The sequence below is a fragment of the Euprymna scolopes genome, chromosome 4 (assembly GCF_053919585.1).
Source record: "Euprymna scolopes isolate OS-2025 chromosome 4, ASM5391958v1, whole genome shotgun sequence".
Lineage (NCBI taxonomy): Eukaryota > Metazoa > Mollusca > Cephalopoda > Sepiida > Sepiolidae > Euprymna > Euprymna scolopes.
The window spans coordinates 142,999,697-143,013,613 of record NC_136485.1 but is presented as its reverse complement, the minus strand read 5'-3'; positions in this window follow the sequence as shown (position 1 = coordinate 143,013,613).

Here is a 13,917-nt window from a genome sequence, read left to right as displayed (position 1 = left end):
CGATTGTACCATATCTATAAATATCCATATTTACAAATTGAAAAAAAAGCATATATGATGATTAAAAAAACAATAATATTACAAGTAAACGTTTAAGATGTTTACAGAATATAAACATATATAAAAAGAATATAAATATATTCAGGTATGGCTACGAAAATGTATTCTTATTGTATCTGCGCATTTTTGATAATGTGTATTATTTGTCTGCAATTATTTCTTGTGTAATGTATCTTTTGTCAAATATTGGGGCCATGTCAAATATTGTCAAATATTGGGATAATGTCAAAACTTTCATCGGTCAAACTGTTGTGAGTACCAAACTGAAGGTGATCCAAATACAAATTATTTTCCAAAATTCACATATGTGTGTGCGCATAACATAAATGATAAATTAAATATCTTTAAAATATGTCGTGCAAAATATGGGATCTTTATAAAAAACTGATAATATTCACATTTTGCTTGTACTTCACTTTTATTAAAGTGTTTTTTTTTAAATTTTTTTTTATTAACAACTTAGCGTTCCAGTGGGGTGTTGTGGTTACTCCCACATTTTACTCCAGACGTGAGTTATCATGTTGTGCCAAATCACTATTTTATACCTATTCCTGTCGATGACATAATTTTTCATATATATATATATATATATATATATATATATATATATATATATATACTTACTATTATTCTAAAATAGTTCAGTTTACTTTGGCTAACCTTGTAACTCTCGCTTCTTCGATTTCGTCTTTTAGTCCTCACATTCCAAGTGATGTGTGTCTGAAAAAAGGGGGTAACATTGCTGTTTTCTAGATCGGAATATATATATCTTTTCGTTTTGTAGCTTTTCATCTCGAAGTAGTAGGTTAAGCTCCTGCAGTAAATGGCTTCGTGCCTTCATCGATTGCCATAAGATAATGCTCCCTTTTATTGTTACATTTTCTTTCTTTTGACGGACCAAACTTATCATTTTACTTATAAGTTGTCTGATTCCAGTTTAATAATCTGTCTATTCAATATATACAGGGTGGAAAGATATAAGTGTCGCCTTGAAGAAAACAACACTGCCTGTTTATTTTAAATGTTTTAGTGAAAAAAATCAATTCAGGTAACTTGATCATGTAGTAGACCTGACATCTTTTATATGAAGCCGCCTTCAGGCTCAATTACTGATACGGGTTCGGAATTTGAAGCATGCTTCTTCCGCAAGCGCAGGGGGGAGCTCGTCGAATACACGGCGGATGATGGAGATCAGGCTGGTTTTTGGTGTTTTGGGAGATCATGTTAGTGATGTTCTCGACGTATGACCAAACAAAGTAGTCCAACGGGTTCAGGTCATAGGAGGTGAGGGACAGTAAGAGAAAGGGTAAATAGTCATAGCACTCTATCTGAAATAAAGCCTGAGCATCTTTGGACGTGTGGGCCGGCGCTGAGTCCTGCTGCCGCACCTAGTGTCTGCTGGCGGCCACCGTATTGCACCAGCGTATCATCACACTTTTCAGCGCATCGCCGTACTCTTCAGTGTTGACTTTCTAGCCAACTTCGAATATGTGAGGTGGCATGATGTGGCCCTCACTTGAAACTACACCAAACACCATAACTGTGACCGGAAGCTTTCATTTCAACACTCTGGACACGTCCCTGTATTTTGTGGCAATGCAGCGATACCTTTTGAGGGCGCTGGCAATGGTCCTGTTTTGGATCGGTAGAGAGCATGAGTTGTACAGTGTCACGTCTCTGATCTCGCTCGTTGAACATGGTGTCAGTTTCAGACATGACAGAAAACTCCTGTCACTCTTTGGTTTTGTACAGAACTGGACAACTTGTAGATGTTCTGCAACAAAAAAAGAAAACCTGTTTCATCAAACAGAAATGGAATCAGGTCGTCTTTCCCGGACAAAAATGTTATTTTTCTACCCTGTATATTCTGTCTCAATATAGATTAAGCAATTCATTTCAATTTGTTTTGAAGGTTGTTTAAATGTTTATTCATATTGAATTTTTCCTTTTCTTATTTTTACGTACGTACACCCGTTGAAGTAATACATGTTTATCTTTTTCATGGTTTCGTTGATGCGCTTAATTTATTTTACGACAAACTTACCACTTTTCCAGACCCGAAGATCACACAAAAATTAGGTTTAATTAGAGTAAGGATGTCACTGATGGCAAAAACATAGTAATCATAAGTGATGAAAATGGGGTAGAATTTGATTACTAAAGAGAACCGCTCAATGAGAACTTGTTTAAAATGTATTTAAATACAACAATATTCAAGTCAGCTAAAAAACCAGGCAAACGGGTCAGAGTTCCGCAATCGGGCAGTTGTTACGCAGAAGGTGTGTTTATGTCGTTTGCGCTTTGATTCAAGCACAGTTAAAGAGTTGAGGAAATAGTTGATAGTGGTTGTAAATAGGCGAATACTGGTTGTGCAAGTCTTTCAGGAGTAACCATAGATTGACTCGCAGATGAGCACTTGCCGTGAAAATAACCAGAGATCAATAACAGATTCGCAACGATTATTTTGTGAGAAAGAGGAGTGCAGGGAAGAGAAAAGGTGATCTCTACTAGAATTCAGAGCCGATTCTCGAATTTATCAATGTTGGATAGGGTGTATCGGTCAGCTCCTGTAACTATACTTTATCTTAATATGCATCTGGTTCTTATATAGGTAGAGGTCTGTGTTGGGAGGGAGGTATATATATATATATATATATATATATATATATATATATATATATATACATAAAGTGACGTAACCAGTTTTCCAGCGAATTTAGCAATAGATTTGATTTGTCTTTCATTTTAGGTCAGAACTGAAGGCAAGTCTCAGAAACCTGTCGAAAAGATATTATTTTAAAATAAAAGACGTTCACAAAAATTAGACCAAGCGATATTAGTGATGAAAAAGTAGAAACTTTGAACGCATTAAAATTAATAAGCAACTTTTCTCACATTGAATGGCACCCTCATGGTTGGAGGAGGCACACCCAAGGGGATATTTGTTGTTGCTGGCATTTTAAGTGTTGCCATTAATGTTGGTGTAGTGTGCGTATATGTTTACGTATGAACTTAGAATATGATTTAGAAGATCATTAATGAAGATAAGGAATGGAGTTTGGCTCAGGATTGATCCTTGACACACGTCAGTGTTGATAATAGGAGCTTCGAACTTCTACACATCAACCTATCGGAGAGAAAGAATTCGATGGTTGAGAAGAGGCTTCTAGATATTCAAGAACTGGAAACTGAGTAACGTAGACATGTGTGCTAAACCTATTGAAGCCTCTGATATGTCAAGAGAAATTGTGTTAGATATTAACATTGTTAAACGTTAATTAGTTATTATCGAGCTATCCCTGCATCTATCTATTTATCTATCTATTCATTGATATTCTTGAAATAGTTTATATCGGGAGTTATTTATTTTTTATAGCATAAAGTGTAGAAATGGGTTTTAGCTGATGATGTTTATATAAATTAGCTTAGTTAAATATAAACAAAATAACCTTGAGCAGGCGTACGTGACAAATGAGGTCACGTTAAAACAACGCATATTTTAATCGGGTACATAACGGGAGCTGAGGTCAGGAGGTCGGGAAGTTTAGTCAGTCAAAGAGGGTGGAGTTTGATCACGAGAATGAACAAACGTGCTTCAAGCCGGGAAGCGATGCTGTTAAGAACAAGCATGTAGAGGCGAAATGCAGACCATGTGAAGACCATTTGAGACAACTGAAATAAATTCATATTTTAGGTATATAAAGTATAGTTCTGTGGTTTCACAAAACAAGGAACAACAAAGGTCTCAATTGGTTATAGTTGCTCATTTCATGTTTCCTCATGGAGCTCAGCAGTGAAGATAGAAGAACTTTTGGAGAAAGAAAATGTATGAAGCATATATTATTCTTCTTATAAAAAATGATATCTTATGTAAATATGAACTGTAATATATACCCGTGTGATAAGTCTCTGATACAACATGGCCCTGTTAATACGTCGATATCATATCCCCTGGCTACATACATACAAGTTATACGTTTCTAATAGGTGTTATTATAACAATATATAATATCTCCCACTTCTATACAACATTTGCTTTCGGATGGAAAATCCCGTCGATAGATTTACTGATCCTATCTGAAATAACATCAGTATACCAGCGTTAGTTCTCGCAGGGCAGAAATCTTATTGTTTGTCAATAAGTAGTCTTATTTATTTGACAATCCCTCTACGCGTATTTATCAAGGTTTCAAGCAACTTATTAATGACACAACATATTAATTCGTCTGCACTGAGATACTGAAGAGAGATCACCAATATTTTTAAATAATGAGAAGAATGAGGTTCTTTATAAGTTACTTATAAAGTATTGTTTATCTTCTTCCACGCGAGTATTTTTCTTAGAGGCATTTTTTCAGACGTTTTATTTACTTACCAACCCGAATTCACGAACACATATATGAATGTCACTGAGATTATTTTTGGTTTTGAATGGAAATTTGAGAGCTAGGTGACCCTGATCGCACAAGGTTGATTTTGATGCAAATGTTATGTAAAAAGTTTCGCTTGTTAGATGCTGAGGAAATTACTTCGTGGCCGTTGATAATGGTCGGGATAGAGGACTCGCATTTGCTCAGGACTTTTTTTTTTATTTGCCAAAATTCACGGCAACCAAGGCTCTTCTCTACTCCAGATTGATGAACTGAGTATATGACTCTCTCACGTTTTCTATAATCCTTTTGCCGTCCTTAAGGCGACATTAGATCTAAAGCATCCATCACGTTTAAATCTGTTGAAGTCGTGATTTGCAACCGGCTTGTGTTGGAATTACTTAGAGGACATGTAGTTGCTTATAATCGCTTTTCTCAGTGATACTAAGAAAAATATCAACTCTATCATTTCGGAGATGGTAGCGGGTAAATATAAATGCCGTGCTGTGATTAAGTGCTACTTTTAAGCATAATTATTTATGGCTGGTGTTTCCTCTTGAGATGCCCTTGCAACAGGAGAAGCTATCCTTAATTTGGGAAATATTCTAAGTTCATTGTAATCTTACAGGTCGGGTTCCGATTTAAAGTATTGCTGGTGAAATTAGTTAATATGTGTTTAGTCGTTTCATGGTTGATATTTCATAAGGTTTTAAATCCGTATTGTTTATCTTCTGCTACACGAATATTTTTCTAAGAGGCATTTTTTTTCAGACGTTTTATTTACTTAACAATCCGCATTTCATTAATTTAAAATCGATCCTGATTGATCCGCATGCATTTGTTTCTTTGTACGGAATTACGTGACGATGTTCTGTAGAGCAATTCGTGGGATTGTTGTAATTAAGACAGATTTCATAACAAGCCCTGTTTATTTCATGCGCTTTTCTTCCTTTGAGTGTTTATTTATTTAACAGTATTATTTTTTTTTGTTTTAGCATCCATGTTCCTGTTCTTTTTCTCCCGTTGACTTTTTCTTCTTCTTTTTCTTCTTCAGCTCATTGTTATTAGTAGTAGTATTATCATTAGTATTATTCTTGCTAGTAGAAGTAGTAGTAATAGCAGACAACAACAGTATTATAATTAGTTTAGTGTGTAATAGTAGTCGTCATAGTAGTAGAAGTAGTAATAATAAATGCATATTTGTACGTCTGATGTTTCATGAGAATTTGGATGGAATATTGTTTAATAGTTTTTAGCTCTCTGCTCTTCCTTCGTCGTCGTCTTTATCTTCTTTCTTCTTCTTCTTCTTCTTCTTATTATTATTATTATTATTATTATTGGTCGTAGTAGTAGTAGTATTATCACTATTGTTATCATTACTGTTACAAGTAGTATTAACATTTGTGTACGCTAAAAGTGGTTGCATTCGAATATTGCTTATCTTTCATCATAATAACACTCCTGTAAAGGGAATTTTGATTTATCCATAATTAATATAAGCACACGTAGTATGCGCTGTTATAACATTAATCCTATCCTAATATGCTCAATATGCAACGAATACTTCAGGAAATATTGCTGCAAATCTCTTGAGTGATGTTGGAACCCAGACATGATCAACACTTCGCCAGTCGCACAACACGTTTTCAAATCATAATAGAGATTCAGATTTAAACGACACGTAGACCATGAACACGAGTGAAAACATTCCTTTAACGTCTGTCTTTATAACTCGACGTTAAGCCGTGTACTATTGTAACGTTGTACACTTTTACACCCGGGACCCACACGTTGTAGTCTCAGTCGCAAAGGCGACAAAAGAAGGAAAGAGGAAATAAACTTCAACTCCTTTTTGTAACAACGACATTTATTTCCGCAATATTACGCGGGGCTTTTTTTTTACATGGGCATCACCGCTTATTAAGCCCCGGAAGCCACTCGGGGATAAGGTTTATTTTGTATACAATAGTCAATGGGATAATATCGTAGTAATAGTTGGTATTGGAGACTTGATAAAGTGTCTTACTTAAGGGGACGATTAATCAGGAATTTGTTTATGTTGGATTTGAAGACGTCCAAGTTGTAGCCAGGTGGGAAACATGCAAACGGAAGAGAATTCCACAGGCATGCACTTCTCAGAAAAAAAGCTTCTTGTTGCGGTTGTAACATCTCTCATGTGATCGTCTTCTCTAATGTGCTCTTTGTAATTTTTATAGTTTTTTTTCTAAAAGGTACGTCATTTCGCATTTCGTATGCTTTTGCAAACGGGCGTTCACGCTCTGTTTTACAATATGTCTGTTATAAATATGTTTTGTATTAATGTGTTGCGGGATTGGGTTTATATGTGATTAGATCAATGAAAACATTGCAAGAATAATTGTAGCTTTATGTCACGAAGAGCATTCGAGAGGAAATTATTAAGTTATACTTTTTTATGTCTTAGAAAAAAAAATTTCATGATTGATGAGCCTGTTATTAAAAGAAAAATATTCCTTTTTAATTACTGCATTGATGAATGGCGATTCAAGATCGATACGTTTTGAAATCATCTGGTAGTATTTGAAAAGAAAGATCGTCTGTGCATTTTTAATTTCTGATTTAATGAATTCAACTTATGAATCGATGCCGATTCAATAAAGCGACTAGCATTTGAAAGCAAGTTATTGCTGAATACCTTTTGCATTCTTCTTCTGGTGATTATAAATTCATAATTGATACGGGTTGAATATCATATTTATAAAAGAAAATGGTCATTAGATAAAATTAATTGTGTATTTCGATGTAAATAGTTCCAGAATATATACAGTTTGTATATGGTTGATACCATTTAACAATCTGGGCAAGAGCTTTTAGAAGCAGCTTATCCTGCCTTGGCAGGGTGCAAAATAAACTTCGTAGCTTGGTGAGGGATTCCCTTTTTTCTTCCCTGCAATCTCTTTTTCCACAGCAGAGACGTTTTGAGCCTATCTTTGTTTTATCGTTATTTACATGGCGAGTGCTTCCTCCTCGCCAATCTGTCACGAAAAACGCCCATCTAGCTGAAACCACTTTCAATAATTTCCCCCACTCTTCACCTGTGGCTTAATCGAAATGTGGCTTAATCGAAAAATGAACAAAGCTTCTTTCTTAGAATTTCACGTTCCGTTTGGTTGTGTTCAAGTCCAACATAAACAAACTCTTGATGAATCGCCCCCTTAAGTAATCTGATTTACCAAATTTTCATTACTAACGATTACTACGATATTACCCCATTGATTACTGTACACTCAATAACACCTATACTCAAGTGGCCTCCGGGCCTTGATAAGTGGTGACTCCTATGTGAAAAAAGAGGTTTATTAATAGGTTTTCAATGAGATTTTGGATGTATATATATTCATTTTGCACCTAAGCGACAAAAATACTGCAATATTGTATTTTGAAGTATTATTAATGATATCAGCGTGGAAATAATAATGGTTTTTGTGAAGCCGGTCGGTTTATATCTTGAACTCTAATATCTAGGAGACGGCCAATAGAATTATCTACTTTGTAAACAATCAATTGTACGTCACAATCACGTTGACACAACGGTACTCGCCAGATCACCGAAGTGAAGTAACGTCGAACCTGGCCAGTACCAGGTTGGTGACCATTTGAGAAGGCTAGGCGCTGTATGTACCTTCTGGGAAGGTTGGGCGTGGGGCCAGCACCGTCACCCTGTAAAAAGAACTCCTCGCTACAAAAACATCTACAAAACTTGCAGGGGCGCAATGGCTATGGATGGAAGCAATCAATTGCATACAAGAGAAACTGATTTGTAAATAATTTATATACAAAAATGGATCTTTTAAATGTTTAAAAGTGTTATGAACTTTAAGAACAACCCCGTGTAGCATGGGCTAGTTGGATCTGGCCTTGTAGCTGAGGCTAGATGTGTCTGGCCACGTAGCGTGGTCTAGTTCTGTCTGTCCGTGTAGCGTAAGCTAGCAGGGTCTAGCCGTGTAGGATGGCCTTGCTGTGTAGCCCCACTTCTGATAAGGAGTACCCGACAAAGACTGATACTACCTACCTGTCCCGTTTATGGTCATGAGATCAGGGGCTGTGGTGAGAAAATTGTAGTGTGCATGATTAGCGCGGGTGTCATTCGCTTAAGAAAATAAAGAGAAAGTCTTAAACTCGAAACCTGACCGACACAAGACAAAAACCTGTCTTATGCAAATTGAGACGCGGTCACGTTTGACAATGTAAAAAACCAGCATTTATGCAGTTAGAGACGATTCTTTTTTGTCTGCTGGACGTCGGTACGGTGTACTTTGCAATTTAGTGTCAGTTGAAGAAATCTTGTTTGGCATCAATTGAAATGAATGGCTTTCGTCTTGGCGAGGCCTCATGTTTTGACAAGCTTCTGGGCTCGACATTTACTCATGATCTTAAATGGAACACATACATTAAATCCGTTTCCAAGGCCGCTGGAAAAATGGTCGGATCCTTCTATCGATACAGTAGATATTTCACTGCTGATACAATTCTCTCTATATATAAGAGCCAGGTACGTCTAGGGATGGGTTACTATTGCCACATCTGGGCAGGAGCTGCTGGAAAAGACTTATCCTACCTTGATAGAGTTCAAAATAGACTTCGTAACTTCGTAGGGATGTCCTTTTCTCTCCCCTGCAAGCTCTTTCTGATAGAAGAGATGTTGCGAGTTTGTCTCTGCTTCATTATAATTTTCATGGCAAGTGCTCGGCTGATCTCCCATCTATGGTCCTCCGTCGCAAGACTTTCACAAGAAACGCCCGTCTTGCAGAAAACACTATCACTAATTTTCCCCACTCCTTATCTGCGTCTAAACCTAAACTTAAATTCCATGAACAAAGCTTCTTTCTTAGAACTGCACGCCTGTGGAATTATCTTACGTTTTTCTGCTTTCCAGCTGACTACAATATGGTTGTTTTCAAGTCCAACGTGAACACGTTTCTGATGAGCCGTTCCACTTAAGTTAACAAATTTACCGAACTTCCATTGCTATCGATTACTATATTGTCCTTTGACTACTCTACACTCTTTAACCCTTATCCTGGAGTGGCCTATCGGCCTTGATAAGTGGTGACGCCTATGTAAAAAAAAAGTATAACGTAAACAAGTTTTTGATGAACCGTTCCATATAATTCACAGATTTACCGAATTTCAACTATTAACGATTACTATATTGCCCAATTTCTACTGTACACGCTTTAATCCTTATCCTCAAGTGGCCTCTTGGCCTTGATAAGTGGCGATGCCTAAGTAAAAAAAAAAGAAAAGCGATCAAGACAGATTTTTGTTACGTGTGCCTCGTCGCGATGAACTTGACAACCATGTATGTATGTATGTATTGTGCGCTTGTTTTTGTGTGTGTATATATATATATATATATATATATATATATATATATGTATATATAGGAAAGCGTGTATAACATCCGATCTAATATATATTTCATGCATAGCAAGTTATTAATTCACAGAAAATATATATAGAATGACAAGTGCTTACGGGGATGGACCTAGAAAAATTCTTTGTATATCTATTGCCAGATATATAATCATTACCTACTACTTATCTCTCTCTCTCTCTCTCTCTCTCTCTATATATATATATATATATATATATATATATATATATATATATATATCTGTTTATGTATACATACGAACATCATTTTATAGCACAATACGGATAGAAGTCCATTAATGTCTAATGATAAAATCTACTTATTTAATTAGTGCATTTTTCGGCTATCACTATTCGCTGACTGTCAGGATAATGGCTAATATCTTGAGATGGTGATAAAGTGTAAAGCTAAGCACATTTAATTGTCATATATATATATATATATATATATATATATATATATATATATATATATATATATATATATATATATATATATATATATATATATATATATGGCTTTTATTTGCGGGTAAATGCAAATTAATTTAAATAATGCAAACGTATTAAATTAATGTATATTCTATTTTTACAATATAATTTTTGGGTTTTGTGTTTGTTTGTTTTTTGTTTTTGCTTTTTTTTGCTTTGAAAAACGAGGATTTAATTCTCGAAAAGAAAATGACATCTACAACATCGGCTATATAAAACAGTAAGTCAATATATACTGATTTATATTTGTGCTGGTTTTTTTTTTTTGAAAATACAAGTGTACGTAAATTTTTAAAACTTACAAGACATTCGTATGTCTCACCGTTTTTAATCATATGTCAGATATCTTTAGCACCCGGCATCCTGCTATAGTTTTTTTATACTCTTGAATAGACACACACACACACACACACACACACACACACACACACATACACATATATGTGTATATATATGTGTATACCGCTACGTTATATATACCGCTACATTTTATATATATATATATATATATATATATATATTTATATATATATATATATACACCGCTACATTAAATTGGAAACTCCCGTCGCTCTACCATCAAACAGTATTAAAATTCCCTTACACGATCAGTATTTTAAATTAGTTCTATCTTCTCACAAAACTTGACAACACTTTATTTTCATGCAGCGTCAGCATAATCACAAATTCGCGTGAGTGCTGCATACTGTTAATCAGGATTCTCGCTATTAAGTCAGAAACGCCATAGCTCTCAAATTATTAGCAGCCACCTAGCATTACATTCATTTATTGAATTATTGTATACTCATAGGCACAGCATGAAAATATGTAGCAAAACTAATTGGGTGGATGTTGTAAAATCTAATACCGGAGACTGATAAAATGACTATCTACAAACTGCATATATGTACTAGTAAGTCACGTACACGGGTGGTGTTCGGACAAATGAAGAACACCCACCATCGTGGCCCCATTTTTAAAGCTTATATAAGTAGTCTTACTTGATTTTCTTTTTTTGCTTTTTACAAATTCAATAGGTGTTTTAGAGATACCTGTATGATAAGAATAACTTTCGTTTAGATTATTGAAACAATACTGTTAGCAACAATTCATTTCAATTACAATGCCCTATGTTTTATGCGGGAATTTTCTAAACCAATTATGATTTTAACTAACGCAAGTTTAGTAATTCACTTTTGCATATTAAATGATGACTTAATGCGCAAGTAGTCAAGATTAAGAAGGATTTTGGAAGAGAAAATCCAAAGAATATAAAGCAGGTTAAATAAAATATTGCGACGTGAAAACTGAAGTTGGTTATAATAATATTTTTTATTTTAAACTCCCTTTTCCATATCATCCTACAACACCCTCGATGTCTTTGTAAAAATAACATTGTAACATTTTAGTTAGTAGAGTTTATATATTTCAATATCCTTTTAACACTGGATCACTGGACTTTGGGTTTTTGAATAAAAATTAATGTCCTGTTTCAATTCAATATAAATAACTAAGATTTTTTTTTTGCCCGATGAGATCTAAATTATTAATAACTACAGATTGAAACATTATTTAGCGAGTGAAGAAAAGTCTGTTCATATTTGAATTAATATATATTTTCAGAATATGAGAGATTATATAATAATTTCCACAGCCAAATCACGTTGCAGCTCACGAAAACTATGATAGCCAACACACGGGAAGTTAAAGACTCGAGCCCCGCCTTGATTTGCGTTCATCAGTTAGACATATCCGAACTTTGGATTCGAAACCAAGGGGCTCGGGTTTCAACCCCGAGTTCGAATATATTTAAATGAGGAGCCTAAATGAAGGCGAAACTCGAATCTTGGATTCCAGTTTGTTGGTTGTCATGACTCTTGTAAGCTGCGGTGTTATTTGGCTGTGGAAATAAAAACATATACTTATACGAAAATGGATACGTGTGCTAGTACACATAATGGAATAATATTTTATATTAAGGCTTGGTTGAAAAAGTTAATTAGTTAATCTATATAGCCGACTTAAGTGTCGAGCTTATTTGAGAGCCATCATTGTAGAAACGACCACAGGCAAAGAAGTTAGAACTAAGTGAAATATCTTTAAATTAAATGTAATGTGTAATAAGGCACTACAATGCAGAGGTAAGTGGAAGACACACATTGAAGCAAAAGTAAAATAGTTTTATTAATACATCTACAAATACTTGTGTATATATTTATATATTTTATAAACACATTTTATTTATATTTGTACCGTGATAACCTTTGTTTGTCAGCTGGTCTAATGGAATATCCGTGTTCTATATATTTCGAGAAAATCTCTTTATCAGATATGTGTTTTACTTTGGTTCAAACGCTTTACTGTAATCAGTTGTCTGTGTTTACAGAAGAGCGTTTGAACCAAAGTTAAACACATATCTGACGAAGAGATTCTTCTCGAAATATCAGAGAGCACGGATATTCCATCAGACCAGCTTACATAGGTAATCACGGTACAAATATAAATGAAATGTGCGTATGAAATGTATACATATGTACACATATATTTGTAGTTGTAACAATAAAAGTATTTTTCATCTGCTTCAGTTTGTGTCTTTCTGTTATCTCTGAATTGCGCTGCCTTCTGCATATTGCATTTAAGTACAGAATTTACACTGCTTCAGACAAACTACATTTACCTCTTATTTTTAAATTACCCTTTTGTAAGAAACAACTGAACAGTAAAAAATCATCAACATTTCTGAAAATAAAGACTTTTCAATATATACTTTTTCTTCAGTTGAAATAACATCACTTTCTAACTCTGCGTTAGTCACCTGGGTGTTCCAAACATAGTTAGTCGCAATAATTGTTTAGACATCCCAATTCAAAAATTTTTATAGTGTCTTATTTTGTAAAATATGATCATCTTACAGGTTTATTGTCCTTGTTGAACATTTTGAATCACTTGTAGCGTGTTTATACTAATATAAAGAATTACAATAAAATAAATTATAAAAATAAGAAAAACTTAAAAATCTTAGATTTAGATCGCATTTATTTATAAATACCCCCAGAATACACTAGTTGGTGTTATTTTTAACATGTATGATGAATACAAACGTTTCCATAAATTGAAATAGCAAGAAAAATGAATGCGTGCTTACAAATGTAAACACGGAATGTTTCCATAGATTGAAATAGCAAGAAAAATGAAATACTGCTTTCATTGCATAAACATTACCTTTCCATTTGATTCACCTCTAAGGAAAACTGCGATAAAACTGCAAGATACCATGTATTGCATAATCTCACAAGGTGAGGAGGGCACTGGGAAGGAGGACAAGAAATAACTTGCCAAGTAGGAATTAGGAACACTTAAGCAACAGTAGGGTGATAAAACACCCCATAGGACTAACGCAGGGTTAAGTATGTTTCACAAGAAACACTCGTGTAGCAAGTGCTCGACTGAGCTCCAATCTATGGCCTCCCTCGCAAGACTTTCGCAAGAAACGCCCGTCTATCAGAAAACACTATCACTAATTTCCCCCACTCATTATCTGTGCCTAAACCTAAACGTAGATTCCATGAGCAAAGCTTCA